The sequence below is a fragment of the Strix aluco genome, chromosome 4 (genome assembly GCF_031877795.1).
Source record: "Strix aluco isolate bStrAlu1 chromosome 4, bStrAlu1.hap1, whole genome shotgun sequence".
NCBI lineage: Eukaryota > Metazoa > Chordata > Aves > Strigiformes > Strigidae > Strix > Strix aluco.
The window spans coordinates 53,853,905-53,875,217 of NC_133934.1; the positions used below are offsets into that span (position 1 = coordinate 53,853,905).

General features: G+C 37.9%; 1 protein-coding gene across 2 annotated transcripts in view; it reads left to right on the plus strand.

The window, feature by feature from the left end:
- BMPR1B (bone morphogenetic protein receptor type 1B) overlaps positions 1–21,313 on the plus strand; it is a 260,811-nt gene that overhangs the window by 29,888 nt on the left and 209,610 nt on the right. The window contains exon 1 of one of the 2 annotated variants that reach the window (XM_074823138.1): positions 20,270–20,288. The exons of the other annotated variant lie outside the window; for it this stretch is intronic. The gene's annotated coding sequence lies outside the window, so the exon portion shown is untranslated. Of the gene's footprint in view, positions 1–20,269; positions 20,289–21,313 lie in introns of those variants that run through there. 2 annotated transcript variants of the gene reach the window in all.

The following is a 21,313-nucleotide window of genomic DNA, read 5'->3' on the forward strand; positions in this document are numbered from 1 at the left end:
CATTTTTTAAAATTTTTGATGACTTGATGATTTGGAATTCGTTCAGTTGCTAATAGTGCTTCATATTACCTAATGGGATTGGGAGTAGCAAAAAATGTGCAATGTTGTTAGCAAAGCAGCTGTCAAGGTATAGATGTGTTGGTATGGAGCGTTCCACAATTATGTATGGAGAGAACCCTGTTTTCCCTTTTGGTGTGAAAGGAGGAAATCGTGCATTAGACCTGTCATTCAAGAGGTACCTTCCAGTGCTGCTTTCCTATGAAAAACTGTGGTCAGCCATCACCTTGTCCAGAAATGTCATCTTCGGGGTTACTCAAGTTACTGGGAGCATTGACGGGAGCACTTTCTATTTTCAAGTGTCAGGAGCTGGTTTATGGCTGGCTTTCTTTGCGGGTGGACAAGATGTGATTTAACACGTACTTTTCATTGCAAGACCACCCAACTGTAACACTCAGAGGGAGAGAGCTGTGGTGCTTGACCATGTTTTTTGATATGCTGTATTGATATGTATTGGCTCTGAGAGTATCTGGTTACACATTTGAGCACTCCCTAGCTGTTCTCTAATTGCTCCTGTTTTGCTCATGGTTGCTTAATGTGTAATCTTGACTGCTACACTGAACTCGTATTATTTAAGCTGCTGGGAACCTGTGCTCGGCATTAAACGTACAGCTGGTACAGCTGTGGCTACTTCACTCTGCCACTGTGGAAGCTGCAAGTCTCGCCAAGGAGCAAGCTTGCCAGAGCGTTGACCTGTAAAGTGAGTTGCTTTAATATAAAGGCTGTGGAAAACACTCCAGCACATAGCTGCTTTAGTACAACTCGCTGTGGTGTGAATGCACTGCAGAAACCCTCTAATTCCCTTCTGTGCTGGGGGAGCTCTGTTTCTAATAAGGTTCTGTGAAAAGGTTTAGCAAGTGTGGAATGGAGTTACAACAGTCTAAATTGACTGCAGGGGTGTCTTTTGTATTAACAGCGATTTTCTGATTACCTTGCCCCCCCCAAAGCAAGCATTCATTAGCAAGAGAGCTGTAGTTGCTGATACGGGAAAAACTTTCACTATACGAGTTGTATGTAAGACCAAGAGCTGGATCTTTGCGTCCTGTAAATGGACAGTTTGTGTTCTGACTTGCTATTGCTGCAGCAAACCAGACTGAAGTTACTGGGACGGGGCTGGACTCTGCTGGAGCCACTCATGCAGTCTGCTTGCCAATGTGGCCAATAACATATTTTCTCTAAGTATGCTTTACATATATGTATACTATAAGTATACATAGCATACTGTGTGTATGTGAATGATAGTGTATGTGTATGCTAAATGTGTAGTTCAGTAAGAAAGCGTGGGAAAACAGACATGAGGAGGAAAACCAGCTCAAGATAAGTCACTCCAGCACAGGGTTGTTGCAGGACAGCTCTTTAACTGCAGGACATCTGGCTTGAGCCCTCACAGAGCGAGCTGCGGGGAGTTTGTCCACAAGGCCAAAGCTCAGGAGCTGTCAAAACCAAGGGAGTTCTGACTGGATTATAAAAGGCTACTTCTTCTTTCTAGCAGGGTAGGTGGCTGTTGAGGAACTATCTGAAGAAACTAGACTTATACAGGGAGGCAAAATCTGTGTACGATGGCAGGGCCTTTTGAGTAGTCACCCCACTCAAGGTATATTTCTCTTAATTTTGTGAGTTGATAATACCAACCTGCAAACTGCCTTTTGGAGCTGCGTAGGAGTCATGGCCCAAACTCTCAGATCCCAAGCCTGCTGTGGATTGCCAGCATTGGTTTGCCATAACAGGTTTTAGATTTACTGCCGTAGGCAAAGTGCTTGCTGGTTTATCAGCAGGACTACCAAGCAACCTTAAAAAAACCCCAAAATTAGCAGCTTTCTTCTAGTAAAGCAAAAGGGTTAAATTCTTGGTACAGTATTGGAGACTTGATCACAAAAGAGAAGCATTAAGGCAATAAAATCTCTCCACAGAGTGTACTTGACGTTCACCTTTTTCTAGAAGTGTCTTTGGGTTATAAAGAAGCATTTGTGAGCTAGAGTAAACCCCAAGCTGAAGACCTATTCTGCCAGGACACTTCTGTGAAGTTCTGTGTTTCACAAGACCTTCCTGAGTTTTTGAGTTTCTATGTTTGGGTGATGTATTGACTTTCAGTGCTTAAAGTATGTCTCAAGACCATTCTTATTTCCCCACTATGAATGTGTGGTGCTGCTCAACTGGTTGGTGTTCTGTGAGATTGCTCTACTTGACTTCAGACTATAGATCCATGATGAGTACAAGTCTTGGATGTGACGTTCTTTCCATTCTGTCTGGTCTTTTTCTCAGGAAAACAAATTGATTGCAGTCATAAAAGTACACTGTTCCATTTTGCAGACACAAAGCATAGAAGCTTGATTTTTTTTTTTTTCTTTTAATCCCCAAAAGCGTGGCTTTTAACATGAACATTTTTATAGCTACATCAAGGCTTATGTATTTAATATATACATGAAAATCAAATTTTTGATATAAGGGTGTACTATACAGTATCTGTAGAAAGCTCTATATAGTGTATTTAAAATACTAATGCCTGACTTACATGACTCAATTTCTTCCTCCTCTTAGTTTTAAGGAACCTGGTAACATAACATAAAAATTTCTGTTGTTCTGAAAGAACAGCATTTTTCCTAGATATGGAAAATTTCAAGTGGAACGTGTAGAGAGAAAATACCATTTAGAGATTTAGGAACACTTTTTATGATTCTGACTTTTTTTGAACACAGACCACACAACAACCTCACAAGCACTCTCTTTTGCATTAGAGTAACTTGTACTGGGAGAAATCACATAGGTAGAGAAACACAGATTACTTACTTGAATAACCCTCTCTTCAGTGCTTTCCTGAGAAGCCAGAAGACAGTAGCACATACTGTTGGAAACTTCTTTTACATCTAAAATACTTCTCAGTTGAAGGTAATGTCTGTTTTTGAGTTAGTATTTGTAGTCAAGCAAGGAGCTAGTTCTTTTTCCATCTTTTAATAGCTTAGGACAGTTTGTGGGCTCCTGTAATCGGTGCCAACTGGCACTGGTTAGGGGCAGCAGCAGAGTTATGCCAGCCTGTGTAGACATCCACTGCATGTTTATGGGTGAGACTGACTGCATGCAATTCTCTTTAGAATAAAGGTTGCATCATAGAGATTGCTGAGGTGAGGCAGAGGTTGAAAGGATATAGCAGATTTTTTCTTTTCCTGCTCCAGGTTTAATTTGTTAGCACACCTGCAGGTCTGGCATTTGTTTTGTTCTTTGCTTCTCTGCCTTTCAATATATATAAATGGCTCACCAGAGGCAAGACTACCTCTAGTTTTATTTCCAGCTAACTTAACTCCATTCTGCTGCCCCCCTACCCCCCCATCCCTGCACCCAGAAGCACACTCCATCTTCTTTCTCTGTTAGGTAGTTTGCAAGAGGTAATTGATAAATGCTGGTCTTGGAAATCTCTATAGAAAATAAGAATTTAACACATCTCTCATTTAAAATTATTTTTAATGTTTAAATATAAGGGTAGATATAAAGAGATTGTAAGGGGAACATGGTTTATTTTCGCACAGGGACAAAAGATGAAGAGCATGACATCTGGAAAGTTTGATAATATAAATAAAAACAACTGGAAACAGATGGATAATGGGGAACTCATCTCCTACTACAAGTCTTCCTGTTTTAAGAAAATGCTAAATCTGTTTTTAGTACCTGACAGTTTAAAAAGGACTTTCTGTATCACAAGGGAAGTTGATAATAAAGAAATAGAATTCTTCTGTTCTCTGTGGAGCCAGGATTTATTCACCCAGGTGAGTAAAAACAATTGGGGCCGAATGTTTCAAATTCAGCTATAGAACCTCCAATCTTTAGAAAAAAATAACTGTTATAAAGGTGAGAGATACATAGAAAATATACCATTTACGTAACACAAAATTAAGTCTAGCCTCTGGAGTTGCAAGGACCAGTTGTACTAGTACTAATAATTATTAATAATAATTACATTTAATATATTAGTATTAATAAAAATATTAACTTTTTATAATTAGTATTAGTAGCCTATTTACTCTTGTAATTATTACATTAAAATCCTTGTCCATCTGAATGAGAACTGAAAATTAACACTAATGGCACCAACGTAAATGTCAAATTGATAATAACTTATTGAGGATCATTTTAAATCACATGATGTGGTATCTGGAAATTGCAACCAGAAGGTGAGCTAATAGCAACAGCTAAATTATCCCTTCACCTGCCATAGAAGACACATTCTTATCCAGAAATACTAATTGATGTAGTTAAAGAAAAAAAAAATATTATGCCTTTAATTTATTTGCTTGATATACAGTGTGCTTCATACCATGAAATGTTCTGGAATGTATGATGAACGTTTTAGCTGAAGTGAACAACTTAATATTGAGTCTTTTTTCACTCTGCAATGTTCATAGATGAAGGCAAGGCAAACCCAAGGTTTTTAAAAGTACTTATTAAGTACTTATTTGTGTTTTATTTCACAATTCTGTATCATTTATATGCATGTGTGACAAGTCCTCTGTGTGTTCATTTACACAATATGAAGGAAACAAAATGAAAAATCAGTTTTAAAGTGTGAGGAATTATCAAAAATGGAATACAGTGATTTTGTGTTTGGGACTGAAATTTTCTGTATGTACATGTTGAGAAGTGGCCAAAACCAAACAAATTGTTCTCAAACACTGAACACTTCAGCCTGAGAATCATGTTTTGCTTTTATTTGATTAACTAACATAAATAATAGTTGCTACTAAGAACAGTCAGAATGGCAGTGGGTCTTGTTCAGGAACCTGTCCCTGATGACGGCTGCGGAGGATGCACCATAGGGAGGACAAACGAGCCTGGCCCCATCAGCGTCCATTCCCCACTGACCCTCCCAGCACCCATTGCTATTGGGCTGTGGGTGTTAGAGATGACATCCTAGCCCCTTGCCTCCAGGCTTGCCTACTCTGGTTTTGAACCAAAGGTGTTTGCTACCAGCTGTGCAGAAAGGACAGTTTTGCCTACTGTAAACCACCAACTTTAGTCCTAAATTTCCTGCTTAATATCAGTAATTGCTATCTAACGTCACTGCCTTTGTCATTTCTGTTTCTTAGAAAAACCTTGTCAGCACGGCATGCCTGCTGTAACTCTGCTGCATGTCCATGTAGTAATATCTGGCCTGATTTTTTTTGTAGTGGAGTTTCACCAGTGTAATAAAAGATTGTAGGCCTAGATGCATGGGGCTTGCATCTCTATACAATCAGGTAACACTGCAACTGGAAGGTACTCTGTAAATCAAACCATATATATTTAAGCATTCCTCAAAGAACAAAATTACAGGAAATACTCTTACAGATGAGCAGGTCTCTTCTGAAAAATGAAATCTAAGAAGATACCAGATGCTTGCTTTTATTGGATCCATAAAATTACCTTACGAAATCTGGTTTTATAATTGCAGATTGTACAGAAGAAGTCTGAAAAACACCCATATGTTTTAAGATACTAAATATCTTACCAGTGTTCAGGGGATTTAAAATACGCAGAGTTGAACAGGTCTAGCAGGTTTCTGTTTTCCCTTCTCAACCAGATGCATTTTGAAAATGCTAATACTTAACTAATCTCTAGAGCCCCAAAACATTCCTGACTTTACATCAGGAGCGGCTGCAGTAACCAGGGGCTCTGCAGGAAAGTGTGGTGCTGTGGCTGCAAAGGTGGGTTGGTGATGAGGCAGAGCACCGGCTTGTGTGGAGGCTGGCAGCAGATGGCCAGGGTTTGCTTGGCACCCACTGCTACGTCAGAGATGGGGTTGTAGTGAGAAGAGCTGGTAAATTTCTTGCCTTGTTGGGATTCTGTCTGTGTTGGCGAAGACCATTGATTAGGATTTGAGGTTTGATGCTTCTAGATAAATTAATGTTTCCAAAGCACTAATAACTACATGTAAGTGCTGAATTTACTCACCCCGCCCTTTCCTTCCAGGCAACAATTAGAATTAGAATGAAAAGTGTATAACTAATTCCCAGGTGGTTATTTTCTTTGTTTCATACTGCACAAACAGGCTGAGCACTAGCTTTTGATAGAGTGCTGTTCTTGTGGAAGATAATTGTAGGACATACTGGAAAACGGATTATAAATTGGTGCTGGTTTATACTTGTCCTGCTAGGCAGGACCCTTGTACAGAAAGCTGAAGTAACTTGTTACTTAACAGAGAATGCCATGGCTTGCCATCAGCAGTGCTGAGCATCTTTTATAAATGAATGAGCCATCAGTTTAAATTCTGCCCGCCAGTTGCAGCTATAGAAATCCCATGGCCAATGGCTACTCTAGTGGGTGGTTACTGAGCTATGACAAGCCATATGTGACAAACATATCAAGGAACTTTATTCCCCATCTGAAAATACACATCACACTTCTTCACAAACAAAGTATATAGTGTTAGTGCAGCTTTTTTTAGGTACCCGTTTTAGCCTTGAGTGTTGAAATGTTATTGTAGGCTGACAACTCATTTCAGGTGAGACATTCCTTTGAACTTTCGAGGTGGGAAACAAGGTGCTTGCTGAATCGGGGCCTTAGTTTTTTTCTACTGAGCAGCACGGAGAGTTTAGAAGTTGGTTTGTGGTGGCAACTTTTCATTAGCAGTGCTTGTAAACAACAGGTACATGCTATCATACTTCAACAGAAAGCAAAATTTGTATTTGTCTATGAAAAAAAAAAGAAGATTAGCATCTTGTACAGTGCAGGAGCTGTGTGAGAACAATTAGTCCTTGTGTAAAGATTGCCCCATAGTGCTGAAAGGTCAGCAAGACCTTGGAGTTATATGCTGATTTATAAACTGATGAACAACATTTCCTCACACTAGAATTGGAGAAACAACATTTTGCTATTTCCATTCCCTCTCCATTCCCTAGATGTCATCAATATAAACTGAACTAAGTGAGAAACAATCAGAAAACTATTTTGAGTGGCAAAGAGGTATCTTCCTGAATAGATACAGTTTTATATTTTATCTTGTAGAAAATACTTGGGCAATCCTTTTAAGATGCTCTCTGATCTCATTGTAGCTCTGGATGTTGGAAAATCAAGATGGTTAGGAAGAGTGTCCGAAACATAAAACATCTTGGGCTTTGTTCTGTTGCCTGTATTTTAGTGGTTGCTGCCTTTGGCAGATACCTAGACAGATCCATTAGCCGTCTGTGTTGGTGAGTGAGATGTTAATGCAACTCTGAAGAAAAATTGCCAAGGAAAGGAAAACATTGGGAGAACTCTAAAAATATGTCAAAGCCAGTTAGGGTGGTTTTGGGGCTTTTTACTAAAACTGTGGAATGTTTTTAAAAATAAATAGTGGAAAACTTTGTGTAAACCAAAATTCTTACTCAATGCCTATGGTCATTTTGGTTTGGATTTAAGTTTCAGTGGTGGTACAGTAATTTCTCAGACTTTGTATCATCTAAAGCAGGATAAACTGAATAAAATAAAATTTTAGAAGAGAACATTTTTAGCTTAGAACATTGCACTGGTCACGGGACCATTGGTGTGTGTTTTGGTTTTCTTTTGGTTTTCTTTTTTTTCTTTGGCTGCATAGACGTCTTGCTCTGTAATACTGAGCAAAGCCATTACACTGAATACGTTTAATAGGCCTGAATTTATGCTTCACGAACAGCCTTAATTCTAGTATTTACTAATTTGAGAGCTTTTTTTTTTTAATGTTAATGTCCCTTTCATGAGTTTTTCAAGTAGCATGTATTTTTTAACTAAAACCGTGGAACTTGCTTGCCAGATTACATCAATTGCACCACTTGCACTAAGTAGTGAAGTAGTTCTTTTTCAGAACCCAGGCTCTGAACTGGTGATTATAAACTTCATTATGAACACCTCCCATTGATGCTTGCACATCAAAAATAAAAGAGGGGTCATAGCTGAGCAAAATCAGAGCCTTGTTAATGATGGCAACAAATAGCATTTTATTTATGTGTCTTATAAATTGCCAATGGAAATTAATGTGATTTAATATCTTTTTGTTTCAAATTGATGTTGTGCGTATAGCACTCGTGCATATTTAATAGGAAGAAGGAGATCAGAGGACTCTGTAGATAAGAATTGAAAGATTCTCTAGTACTATATTATCTACTTCTCTTGAACCTCTTCTGAATGCTCACCTCTTCTCAGATCTTTCCCACTGTATGCCAGGCAAATTCTATTTATGGTGTTGTTTGATTCTGGGGTTTTTTTGTGTTGTTTTCATGTTTTTGTTGGTTTTGGTGTTTTTTTGCCCTAGGAGCGTAATTTATCTAAATAGGTACACCATGACATGCACACTTTGTGAGCTCTCTTCCCATCTTTGAAAATGAGTTTCTGTTCCAAAACCAAGCCACAAAAAACCAAAGAGGTGTTTTGTGTTTGTGTGAAACTGTATTTTTCCATTTAACAAACAGGGCTGATCTTGAGGCGTGTGCTTTTGCAGTGATCTCCTATTTTGATCCCCTACTGAATATGGAGAGATTGGCAACTGTGACTACGTTTTTATGATTCTTCCTTTGAATGAACTTGAAGAGGGAGCTCATGATTCTGTTTTAACTATTACAGCTGAGTAATAATGCTTCATGGCCCAAATTGTGCAGGGTGCAGATAGTTTTTCCTTTTGAGATACATTTTGCACAGAACTGAGTATTAATAATAAAAAATAAATTATTTGGAATAATTGGACTCCACAGTGTATTTGAGAAAAATAAATGCTTTGTGTTGTAGGTTTCCCAATTTTACCCACAGGCTAAGTCTTGTAGATATAATTATGCTTTAGGAGACATTTTAAGTGCTAGTTGAACCTTTAACCTGCGTTTCCTCTGGAATAATTACAGGATGTGAAAATAGCCAAATGAAATGCTTACTCATAGAGATTAATAGAATTAGTTAAGCTACTGTTACCTTATGCTTGATTTATATTTTATGTGTAGGTCGAAACAGGCTGTAATGGCATGTGGGTGTTTTCCTATCTTTTCATACTTGCTGAAGTTTTGTCTTATGTTTATTACTTGCTATGTTATGTGAACTGCTTAAAAAGGCATTTTAGACCACTGGCAGGTAGTTGAATTTCAAAGGCTGGCTCTATTTAAAACAAAACAGTACTCTTTGAACCTCTATCAATTTTTCTGAAAATAACAGTAATAGAATTGATTCCATCACCTGCCAAGGAAACAAGCTGAAAAAGAAACCTCTGTGGATTAGTAGTCCAGACACCAAATATATTTTGCAGACATTTGAAATCAAGCCTGAGTCAGCTGCAATGGAGGCGGGGGACACTAAGAAAAATCACTTGTCTGCATTGCCAAAATTGTTTGAAAAAGGTAAAAATAAAAAGTCTAGACTCATGAGGAGAGAGTGGTATAGCAGAAGTAGAGCATTTAATCTTATGTAAAGATTCAAGATTGTTGGTAATTCTAATATTTTTTACGTAAAACATTCAATTAAAAGTGATCTGCCTTTTAAAATTTGATTTGGGTTGCTTCTTTAAAAAGAGAATAATGCATTGGCTTTGAGGCAACTTGCATTTTGATCTTTGAAGAAAGTGTTGAACAGTTACCACCCTAATTTTCAGAAACTGAATCTTTAACAGAAAACTTAAATTTAGAATTAGAGGGAAGTTTGAAATCAGTTTATCTTATTAGGTAATACTGTAGGAGTGACTAGGCAGGCTTTCACCAGGCTCCACTGGTGTTGAAGTACTTTTTGTTGGGTGACTTTCAGTGAGTTCTTCGCAGCCTTCCTCCTGCAGCCTCTGCCAGCTGCAGAATTTGGGGGCTTCACCCAGGTGAGAAGGAATGTGCAACGCTGTTATCAAGGAACAATAGCTCACCATGGCTCATTTAAAAATCTCAGCAGATGCCAACTTAATATATTCATTATTGGCTTTTTGGTTGTTCAACAGAATCGTCTTTTAAGGTGCAGATGATGATGCTCATCCTCTGGGAAGACCCTGGGAAGGCTTTGGGGTGGTAAACTGAACCCTTTAAAAATCTGAACCACAATGCCCACAATTAGAATAAAGCTTTCTCATAGAAAATTCTTTATTCAACAACTTCATTTGGAATCAAGGAACATTTGGGTCAACCCATTTTACCACTCGCATAAGGTATCTTTAGTGAGCTATTTCGCTACTTTAAAATCCTGTTTTAATTTGGTTTAGAGTTAATGTTTGTTTCAGTGGTTACAGCAGCCAGTGAAAATGAGATTTTTTTTTTTTAAGGTCAGTGAAGTATAAATGCAAAGGAGATTAAAAATCAGTTATTAAATCAAGATTTAGTTTATTCTCATTCTATTCATGTTTGCTTCTCTTTGATGACTTCCCCTTAAAGTATTATACTAATGTAGGAAATTAAAGATTTTCCTCATACACATACACATCTGAGTTACAGGATTTCTCATCTCTTTCCTGATAAACATGCTCAGTAAGTGCACTTAGCATGTATGAAAGATATGTCTGTGTACAGAGAGGATACAACTTATTTATAATAATTATTCTGTTATTAATTACACCCAATTTCTTTTAAGGAAGAAATCTGCATTTTGCCCCTTATGTATAATGGATATATAATGCAGGAATTACAGCATTTAACCAGAGATGCAAGCAGAAGTCCTGGAAAAGGATCACTAAACATGGAATCTGAATGCAAATATTCTGTGATAAACATGGATTAGTTTTGCCAAAGGGTGTATATGTATGCATCATTGTAATACTGTGACAGCATGAAGAACATTTATGGGCACAGCTGTGTGTGTTGAGGTGTGACACTTCAGCTGGGAAATTATATACTAAAATATCTTTTATCTTTGTGTCATAATGTCTTATGTTACTCAAGTAATTTTTAAGGAACTTTGAGAAACACAGAGGCTGTCGGTGAAGGGAAATAAATTTAGCAAATCATTAACATCAACAAATATAATGAAATAGTACAATGAAATATAGCAAATATAATGAAAGAGAAAGGAGAGACTGGAGTACTGATATATTGACTGTTCTGTGTGTTTATTAAAGGACATTAGAATGCCATGTTTAAAAAAGTTGACTAAAACTTCAAAAGCATTACATTAGCATAGGCTTTATTAAGAATATGCTATTTATATTAAAACAATGAGAAGGGACACCCAAATCCTTTAATGTACAGTTATCAAATGCTGGTCAGAGAGCTTCCAGCATTTATTGGAAAATCAGTGCCTTGTGAAAATGTTTTTAAACTTCTACCAGATTTTCTAAGATATTAGAATGATTAAGTATTAGCCAATTGTTTCACTCTTGGGAATCATGAGTTTCTGGAAAATATCCCTCTGCTGTCTAAGAAATGAAGTCCTGTTCTGGGGAATTCATCTGGAAAGAGCATTTCTTTGGGGGCGATGGGGACCATCTGTGGAATTCCAACTACGTGGAAAACCTGGAGCAGAGATGGGCAAAAAAATACACCAGGAGGCAGGCGGTTCTGAAGAGGTCACTGTGGTAACCTTGTTTTGAGGAAAGGTCTGCATGCGTGGGCTGACCTTCTGACCCTTAATAATTCAAGAGTAATGTTATACACTCTTCATGCCTGTGCAATATTTCCATGGCATAAGGCTTCTAATCATTTCCAATCTTCATACAATTTCCAAAAATATATTTACACATACACAATATATACACACAAAACCCCTGTGATTGTTATTTAGTATGCAGCCCATGTAGTTTAAAGAACATTCAACTCCAAAGTAAACAAAAGAAAAAGGAAGCATGCTCTGAGATTCAATTCACAAATTACTTTCTAATGCAGTGAATTAGTAACTTGCTTTGTGCTGTAGTGAGGTGCATTTTTTCCATTTGAACCACTTGGTTCACAAATGACTTTGTACTCAATGGTTTACTACTGTTGTGAGATTTCATCAAGCAAGCAGTGTTTGTCAAGTTACCCATTTCCACATGTGTTTTTGTTTGCTTTTGGCCATCTAGTTTGAAATTGCATGATATGCCATGTTCTGAGTTGTGATGGAAAGCCACCCTTTTTGTCACTTTCTTTCAAGGCAATGAAGTATATTTATAAATGGAGAAGATCCTGACTGTCATTTCTCTTGTAGCTTAATGTGACAATGTGGTTGTGTCCTTTCAGAAAGGAGTTCTGTGTCTCTGTTGTGTCCCCCGCCCCCAATTCACCATATTTTATTTAAGGTTTATTTACAGTATGTGGTGAATGGCCATTTTAATATAAAATGCAGAGAACACGGGTATGAAGTCTGAAAATAGGAGAGAAAAGATCTTGTTCCTTGTTTAAAGTGGTAATAGCACATCATATTGTTAATATGGAAGGATTTAGAAATTATTTTGATTTTTATGCTGAATGCTTTAGCTTCCTTGTTTTTCACTGCATCAGCCTGAGATGACCTGTAATTCTATCTCCTGTGGGTGTGTTTCTCACTGTCTACTAACATTTTTAGCCTCACTTAAAAAAAAGAAAAGAAAAATTGAAGTTTTGTAACATTTTTTTGTAACCTTGTCCCATTATAGCTATTTCTTTCACATTGGAGCTATCATATATATGGGTAGATAATTTTAACATATTTCACTATTGTCATAATCCTATAGTTTCAATGGAAAATGTTTTGAATTTGCAGAGGCACGCCCGGAACTGGATGCTGAATTGGATAAATATTTTTCTTTTTTAATAGGCATTCCATGGTTGTAGCCTACTGTATCAACACTGAGTTACAGATTAAGCTGAGAAAGTGGGTCCAATAGCAGACCGTCTATCTATTTCAGGTGGATGTCACGGTATGATGCAGAGTGTGCATTCAGAAAGCAGAAGGGGGTGGGGTTTACAGTTCCTCTTTGGACCGCTGTCCTGGGGACCCTGCTTGCACACTGCATGCCAGCAGTGGGAGGTGGGGAACGTGTGGCCCTCGGTGACTCTGGGAGGACCATCTGCATGCTGAATGTCATCAAACAGGTACATGCATTGAGCAACTGCTCTCACAAAAGGACCCATCGCAGAACAGTGAAGCTGACTGATGGAGACCTGCTGCTCCTCAGCATGTACTTTGTCAAATCTGATTTTTTTGTACTTCAGCTTTGTTAGTCCCCTATGGGGGACATTGTTGAGTTCATATCAAGTATGTCAAATGCTATTCAAATACAGATATATGCTTTTGTCATCAGCATCCTAAAGTTTTGTGTTCTATCTTTTCAAACATGCCTCAGTGTAGGTATTGACGTAATTTTCATGGAGCACATAGTGCTCTCCTTTACGGTCCATAGCCCTAGTGCTCCTTTCAACATCGCTAATAATAGTCTCCATCAGCTCCATGTGGAAAATGTATCTACACAGGCCCAGCATTTCTCCCAATAGTGCCAGCCAGTTTGTGTGTAGAGAACAAAACAAGTCTTTGGGGCTCAGACTGTGCTTGAGACTGGAAATGAATTTTCAGTTGCTAAGTGTAGGTGGAAGCCACAGTTAAATTCTTAATCTTAGTCCTTTGAAATTTATTTTTTGACTCTTCCCTTAAATTTATGTGCCTCAAACTAATTGTGGTAGTTACTTCAAAAAGTATGAATAGATGACTCATAACATCAACACACACGATTTTTGTAGTGCCTTTTCTCCTCTACTTCGGAGTTAAAAACAACACTAGAATGTCTGAAGTATTAATTTCATGACTGGCTAGAATACAGTATTCTAATATTGACAACTCTGATTAGTCTCAATAGAGCCATGTGAACTTAAGGGATATTTATACTGTTTCACTTTGTCCTCAAACTTTGTAGAAGATCTTTAATAGCTGACTTTGTTTTAAGCAATGACATTTGTGTAGTTTCTTGATTTATTTTCCATGAAGTGAGAGCGAGTAAAATGTTACTGCATTTCTGCTGATAGGAAGACATTAAAATCCTTTGAAGCTAAGTGGATTATTAGTTACATATATTGAAGCTGTTTATCAGACTTTTAAATATCAAAGATTTATGTATTTGAAAAATCTATAATTTGCTTTAAAAACAAATTAAAGCAAAAAAAAAATCCCCCAACAACCCTCCCCAAAACCTCAAAAAAAAACCCCAAACCAGAATCAATTATAATGCCAAGCAATGACAGCCCTTGTCATCTTGTTTGTTTATGATTGTGTTGTATCCCATTAATCCTTGGATAAATCTGACCTAGTGTCATGAATTATAAATTAAACTTTACTCCTGATTTGCGGTACTTGTGTGCTACAGAAACAGTCGCAGCAAATACTGAAGCCAAATTCCCCATGCTCCTTATAACACTGGGAATGTAATTCTGCTGTTTTTCTTTGCAAGGACTTTTCAGACTGTAAGGGCGGAGTTTAGTCTTTTCCATGTTAAGAAAATATTTGAATGTATTATTCCAGAAGACAGTCTGAAATTTCTTTTTTTGTGGATTTCAGTTGAAAACAGATGGATCAGGTTTCATACTGGCTGTTAGGTGCTCGCCTTTCTAGTAGTGAGCAAAGAAGGCTCAGTGTGTGAATGCCTATGGCATGGAGCCACAGGCAGGGAAGGCATATTCTGGGTGGATGTGGGAAAGCATGAGCAAGACAAGGACTTCACTGCATAGGAGATCATCTGTGGGTTTTTTTGTGTCCTCACCTTGGAGAATCTCAGAGACAACACTAATTTGCAGTAAGTACAGAAAATAGGAAGTAATAAGGCCTTATAGAAATGCATCAAAATTGATGAGCCTTCAGTGTATGGCAAAGAAGTAGTAGTTTTATTTCTGTAAGAATTTAAGAATGTCCTAAGAAAGGGCCTGTTTTTTTCCTGATAACCTAAAGACTGGAAGCCATAGGGAATGTAGGAAACCTATGGAGAAAATTTTAGCCATATCTGTGAAGTATGTTTAAGGTGGCAGATAATCAGTATTTTCCGACTATGTACTGTAGTTTCCCCTAGTGTTTGACTGGGGGTGGGGGATACCAGAGTTCTCAGTTTAAGTCACTGATGGCCACCTTCCTGCTAGAATCATGTCTTCCCAAAGATTCAGTTCTCCCCAGCTGAAGGTTTGTGTCAGTTCAGCTGTTTTTCTGAACCTTCTGTTCTTTTTTATTTAGAGCCTTCTCCTTGTCTCACTGATAATGCCACATTAAAATTGCAAACAAAATTGCCCTGATCTTAGCAGAAGGTGTATCTTATGTGATTCTGGCTTACGATGAAATCATGTAGTCTAATAGGAGGAGAAGAATTCATTCAGTTTCAGATTAATTTTTTTTTGTCTATTTCTAATTAGAATGATGTGTCTACTCAGCTTCTTGTCTGTATTGCTGTTATAGTCTTCCCTGATAAAAGTTATAGGTACAGACAACTGCAAATGCATTAAATTGATTTCATTCTATTATAACGTGTAATTTGAAGACTGAAGCCACTGATAAAAACTGATGTCCAGAAGAATTATCTGTGTTTCTACAACCAAACTACATATTTATATAGGTTGTGTTTACATGTTACAAAAAAAATTCTCATAGGCTTTTCGTTCAGGTTTTTTTTGTGTCATGGAGGCTGCATCAAGTGAAATCTCATATTCCTCATGCTGTAACACTTTTCTGTAATCTGTCTCCCTTAGAAACTTTCTGATGGCATCTATTCATTTTCTGCATAGATTTTAAATACTATTGATTCTGAGTAATTTGTTTAATTAGCCCCAAACTATCTGTGTAATTATTCCAATCTGTGCTTCTCTCTCATCTTTTGCCTGCAAGGCTGACAAATGGCAGGAGGGGGAAAGGGCACTTTCCTGTTAGTGGCTGGGGAGCCTTTGGTCCTCGGTCTGGTTTGTGCCACACATTGTCGGAGTGCATGGACTCCTTCTGAAAGAGCTGTGAGAGAACGATGAGAATATTATTTAGCTTTATTTAAGAAGTCAAACCAAATATCAGTTGTGTCAAAAAGCTTCCTTATCTTATGAAACCAGACATTTTTTTTATTGGTTTAGTGTTTCCCAGCTTTTTATTGCCATAGTATCAGTTTACTCATGAAATCCCGGATTGTATCAACCAGTGTTAAATCCAACTTTCTGTCTCTATTCTTGCAGGGTTTAAGAGGAATGATAAATTATTTTAGGATTACCAGTTATTTGTACGCGATTTAGATGGAGGCTAACTGAACCATCTTCACGTTTTTATGGCATTGATCTCTTTGGCTCCTGTATTGGTTATGCATCAGTTCAGAGATCAGACACATGGATGTCAAATTGCAGCTATGTTGGTCTGCTAAAGCACAGCATGAATTGTACTGCTTATTCTTTTATGTAATTTTTTTCTTACTCATTCTAGGCTTTTCTGTCTTTCTGAAAATAAAATGAAGAAAAATCTTGATGTTTTTAACCCAGTCCATACAGGTAACATATGGTCAAATGCCAGATGAAACATTTGTTTGTTAGGCCCCTCCTCTAGGTCACAAATGAAAAAAACACAAATAAATAGATTAAGGAGAAGAGTGGAAATCATTCTTAAATAAGATGACATGCTTTTTAGAAGCTGGAAGCTTACATGCATCATCATGGCTAAAGCAAGAAGAGAGACCTGCCTTGTCTGTAGTGAAATGTACCACCATTTGTGTATTTAACATTAGCTTAGCATGGGAAAAATCTTCTTCAAGAATTCTTTAAAAATAACATAGTGAAATCATGTACTTGAAGGCTCTTTGTAGGTGGAAATTACTATTTTGAGCTGGGGAGGCTGCACTCTGATTACTGAGGACATTCTCTTGTAGGGTGTACCTACTTGAGAACAATCTCTGATCTCTGCAGGGTGAAGTTGAGAAAAAGAGTAAAAAAGACTAGAAAAATGGTTTCCAGAGATTCTAGAAAATAGGAAGATCATGTGAAAATGTCCCTATCATGTTTTTGCCTGTTTCTGAGCATGGTGAAACGGAGAAGGGCATTATTCTTCCTTTGTGGGAACTGAAGGGAATGAGCTGTCATTCTTTATTACCAACCATCTTGTTTAAACTTCTCCATAAAAAGATCATGGGAATTTAACTGCTTATATAAATTGTAACCTCCCAAGCAGTTCCTCATCCCTCTTTTGTCCGTGTAAGAGGACGCAGTCAAAGAGATATATATGACTTCAGATTGGACGTTAGGAAAAGGTTCTTCACGGAGAGTGTGGTCAGTCACTGGAACAGGTTCCCCAGGGAAGTGGTCACACCACCAAGCCTGTTGGAGGTCAAGGACATCTGGATGATGGTCTTAGTCATATGGTTTAGTTTTAGGTAGTCCTGCAAGGAGCAGGGAATTGGACTTTATGATCCTTATGGGTCCCTTCCAACTCAAGATATTCTATGACTCCTTACAAAAGCATTTGATAGGACAAATTGGGAAGTTCAAACAACTGGGTGGCATGCTTATCCAAGGCCTTTGCCTTTTCTGTTCAGGAACAGAATTTTTTTTTTCTCTATCCGTACATGAGCATGAAGTTGGCATTTTCTGTCTGCTTTCCACTGCTGTCTCAGGTGTGAAAGCAGCTGAAATCTGAGTTGAGTTGCATGTGACTGTGGGTGGTACTACTGTTCCTCTCCACAGATGTCCTGTGAGAAGGGACACATGGTGGTCTGTGCGAGCAAAGGATTTACCTAGGTTTACTGGAAAATGATGGCCCTTCGGATAGAAGCTGAAGTCATTATAGCTTACTGGAAATCACTTTTTAGCACCTAAGTCATTCGCTTATAAACTTAAAACTTTACTCTGGAGGGAAAGTTTACTTTAATCTAGACTTCAGAGTAGAGTTTAATATTAAAATAGAAATAATACTTTGGTTTTCATTCCTGAAATTGCTGTTCTTGATTATGATCCTTATTACTTTGAACTCAGAGGTTTATGTCCCGTACTGGGCTGGATCCTCACCATGAGGAAGCTTGTAGGGGCAACTCTTCACCACAGCACTGGGCGGCTGCCAGGGAAGTCATCCTGTGAAGCCTTGGTTTACTGATGGCTGGACTTCCTTGGTCATAGAGTGATGTTGCAAGAGTGGTGTATCTCCCTCTCCTCTAAATAGGAGCCAGTGGGAAGAGAGAGGGAAGCTGTGTGAATGTTTGGAAGAGGCCACAAGAGTTTGCTGATGAAAGTTTACTAACCTGAGAGAGTTTTTGATGTTGGTGTAAGTTGCTGTGTTAAACATGTGCTTTTAACATAATCTGGTGATGAAATATTGATATAGAGTGGGTTGAAAATAAGTTGTTAAACCAAACCTTTTCTACCTGTAGCTTTGTGTATATACCAGATAAATCTCTAGGATGTATAAACACAATTTAACTTGGCATTTCAGAATGGATATGACCTTACATGCACAACTTTTGATGCATGTGAAAGTGTCAAATCAGCAATATTTGGACCCTTTCGAAGAAGTTCAGCAATGAAAAAGGAAGCTTTCAAAATCACTCCAGTGAATCTTAGGGAGCGAAGGCAGTAATTTTTCTGACTTTCAATCTAAGTTGAAATACATCTTTCGAGTGCATGAGAGCTCCCAAGATGTCAATGTTACAGGTATTTTGGGGAAGATGTACTCACTATTAGCAACTGATCTCTGTTAATTAGAAGCAAAACGGAACGATCACAACTCATGTCAGTAGTTTGTTCTATACATGAATGTTCATGGAACTAATATGAACAAAATGCATGGAGATTTTCTTTTATCCTAGAAAAAGGGAAACTAACATACACTGTGAATTAACTACGTCATTACAAGCCAGTTGCATATTTAAAATGTGTAGCATCTGGTTAGTGGCACTTAATTACTGAAGTATTTTCTTTACTAACAAACAGCATTAATTTTTCATTTCAAACAACAGGTTATAACAACTGTGGAATAACAAACCTGCTGTAGGAACAAGAACAGCTACTTGAATTAGGCCATTATCAGCAAGTCAGTTGTATTTATGCTCTGGCAAAATTTCTAGCTGTCCCAGTATTGTGAAGGAAATTATAAGCATTTGGCCACTGTTTGGGACAGGACTGAAATTGAGCCACTCTGCACCTCTTGAATTGGTGTTGACATGTGTGAAACTACTTCAGATAAGATAAGCACTAACACTGTAAAGATTTTTAGGGAAGCTGTCTAAATGAATAATTTCTGCTTCACATTCTAGTGTCATAATGGAGGAGTTGATTAAAGAGCAAAGAAGCAAAAGTTCCGGTCCTCCTGTTTCTCCTTGCCTCTGTGCTCTTGTGCCTTTTGTTCAACCCATGAAATTGCTTTTCCTTACAATACAGGCATGTAATGCGTTCATTCTCCAGCAGCCTTCATCATCATCCTACTGTAGCTGTGGCTCCATCTTCTTTTTCTCTTTTGCTTCTAGCCTCTATGATTAATTTTCCAGCCTTGCCTTCAGTCCTTTGCAGCTGAGTGAAACTGCTCTTGCTGAGGACTTCAGTAAAGCTTTTATGCCTACATTGCAGAATAAATGAGTCTTGGTGTCTCTGCTGCTTATAAGACTGTTGATCTCACCCTAAGACTTCATAGAATACCAAGTTGGAAAGAACCTCAAGGATCATCTGGCCCAAACTTTCTTGGCAAAAGCAACGTCTAGACAAGATGTCCCAGCACCCTGTCCAGCTGAATCTTAAAATTATCCAGTGTTGGGGAATCCACCACTTCCCTGTGGAGATTATTCCAATGGCTGGTTGTTCTCATTGTGAAAAACTGGACTCTTGCATCCAGTCAGATTCTCCCCAATTATAACATCTTATAACATCTGTTGCTATACAAATTCCATCCTACTCCCATGGAAGTGTTTGGGTTTGTGTGTGTGTTACACAGGGAGGAGTGATGATTCTTAGTTTATAAGATACGTGAATTATTAGGGCATCCAGAATTATTTTTAGTAATGTGTATCATATTATGTCATTCTTTTGGGTCTTCTATTAAGATGTAAAGGAAACCTGTGTCATTGAAGATTGCACAATGGGTTGTAATATTGCCATTTCCTCTTTGAAGCTGACCTAATAAATAAAACTGTAATTTTCTTTATAAAATAGTATGGTTAAATATTTCACTATCAATGGCTGCAGTTCATAGGAGCATTTACCATGTTACTTGCTGAAATAATGTAGTAAATATGTAACTAGCTATATGCCATCAGTGGGCTTTTTTCTCAGATATCATTATATTTTTACCTGAGTATCATGATTTAAACCTTCTTTCAGAATATCAGTAATCATTTAAAAAAATGTTCTTTACCCACAGGGTGGAGTTCATTTCTTTTGTTCTTGGGAGCTGAATAGGAGAAAGGGACATTTCGGCTTTTCTTGATAAAGGTAAGACAGCATCTGTTGATAAAGATAAGACACTGTTCATTATTATGAGCTCATAGAAAGTTTGTCAATGGAGGGTTTGTTTATTTTGGGTAATCTTTTTTTTAAGTTCTGTTCTTTGTAGTAAGTTCAGTATGTGATAACATATCTTGTATTGGGAATGGAATGTGTAATTCCACCACAGGTATCAGTAAAGACTCTGAAGATAAGCAAGTACCTGTAGATCAGCATGACAAAGTGGATAGCAATTTGTTCTACTGCTGGAACTTGTGACATTTTCCGTATGCCATTGAACTGGCCTGCCCAAGTTCACTCCATCATGCTTGCACACACTTGGTGAGAGCTCTTAAAAACAGTAGAGTTCTGTCCATGCTACTTCCCTTCTCCATGAGAGGAGAGAAGGGTCTTGAGACATATTTTAATTGAGATGCATCTTCAAAATTAAGCAGCAAATGCCTATCCTACTTACTTGTCAGATGTAGGAGACAGAGAAGGGGATAGACTCTGGAAGTCTTCAGAGGCATGTTTTCCCCAATGACTCTTGCTTCTTGTTGTGCTACAAGGTATGACATTTTATAAATTTCATGGAGTGTTAAATTAAAACCTGCAAGAAACATTTAAAGATATAGTGTGCAACTTAGTGTTGAACTCTTAATTGCAACTGTCGATGCAGAAATCATCATAGCAATCTTATTTCCATTTGGCAAATTTTGAAAAGTGTTTGAAGGTAGGTTTGATATGACAACTGCAAAGAATGGGGTTGGTCTGGTTTAACAGTTAGCACATGCGCAGCAGATTGACCATCTGTGTGTCTTTCGTGCAACGCAATGCAGGTAGGAGCCCAAGCCTGCTTCAGTTCTATTCAAAGGGGCTGGAATTCATGCAGTCACTTATCATTTCTCATCTGACAGAGGCTGCAGCCTCTAATTGGGGGTGGTAATGTGTTTTAACAATCACAAGCTGATCACTACCTGTTGTGTGACTGTGTCTGCAGATCCACTTTTGACTTGTTCAGCATTGTGTTTTAA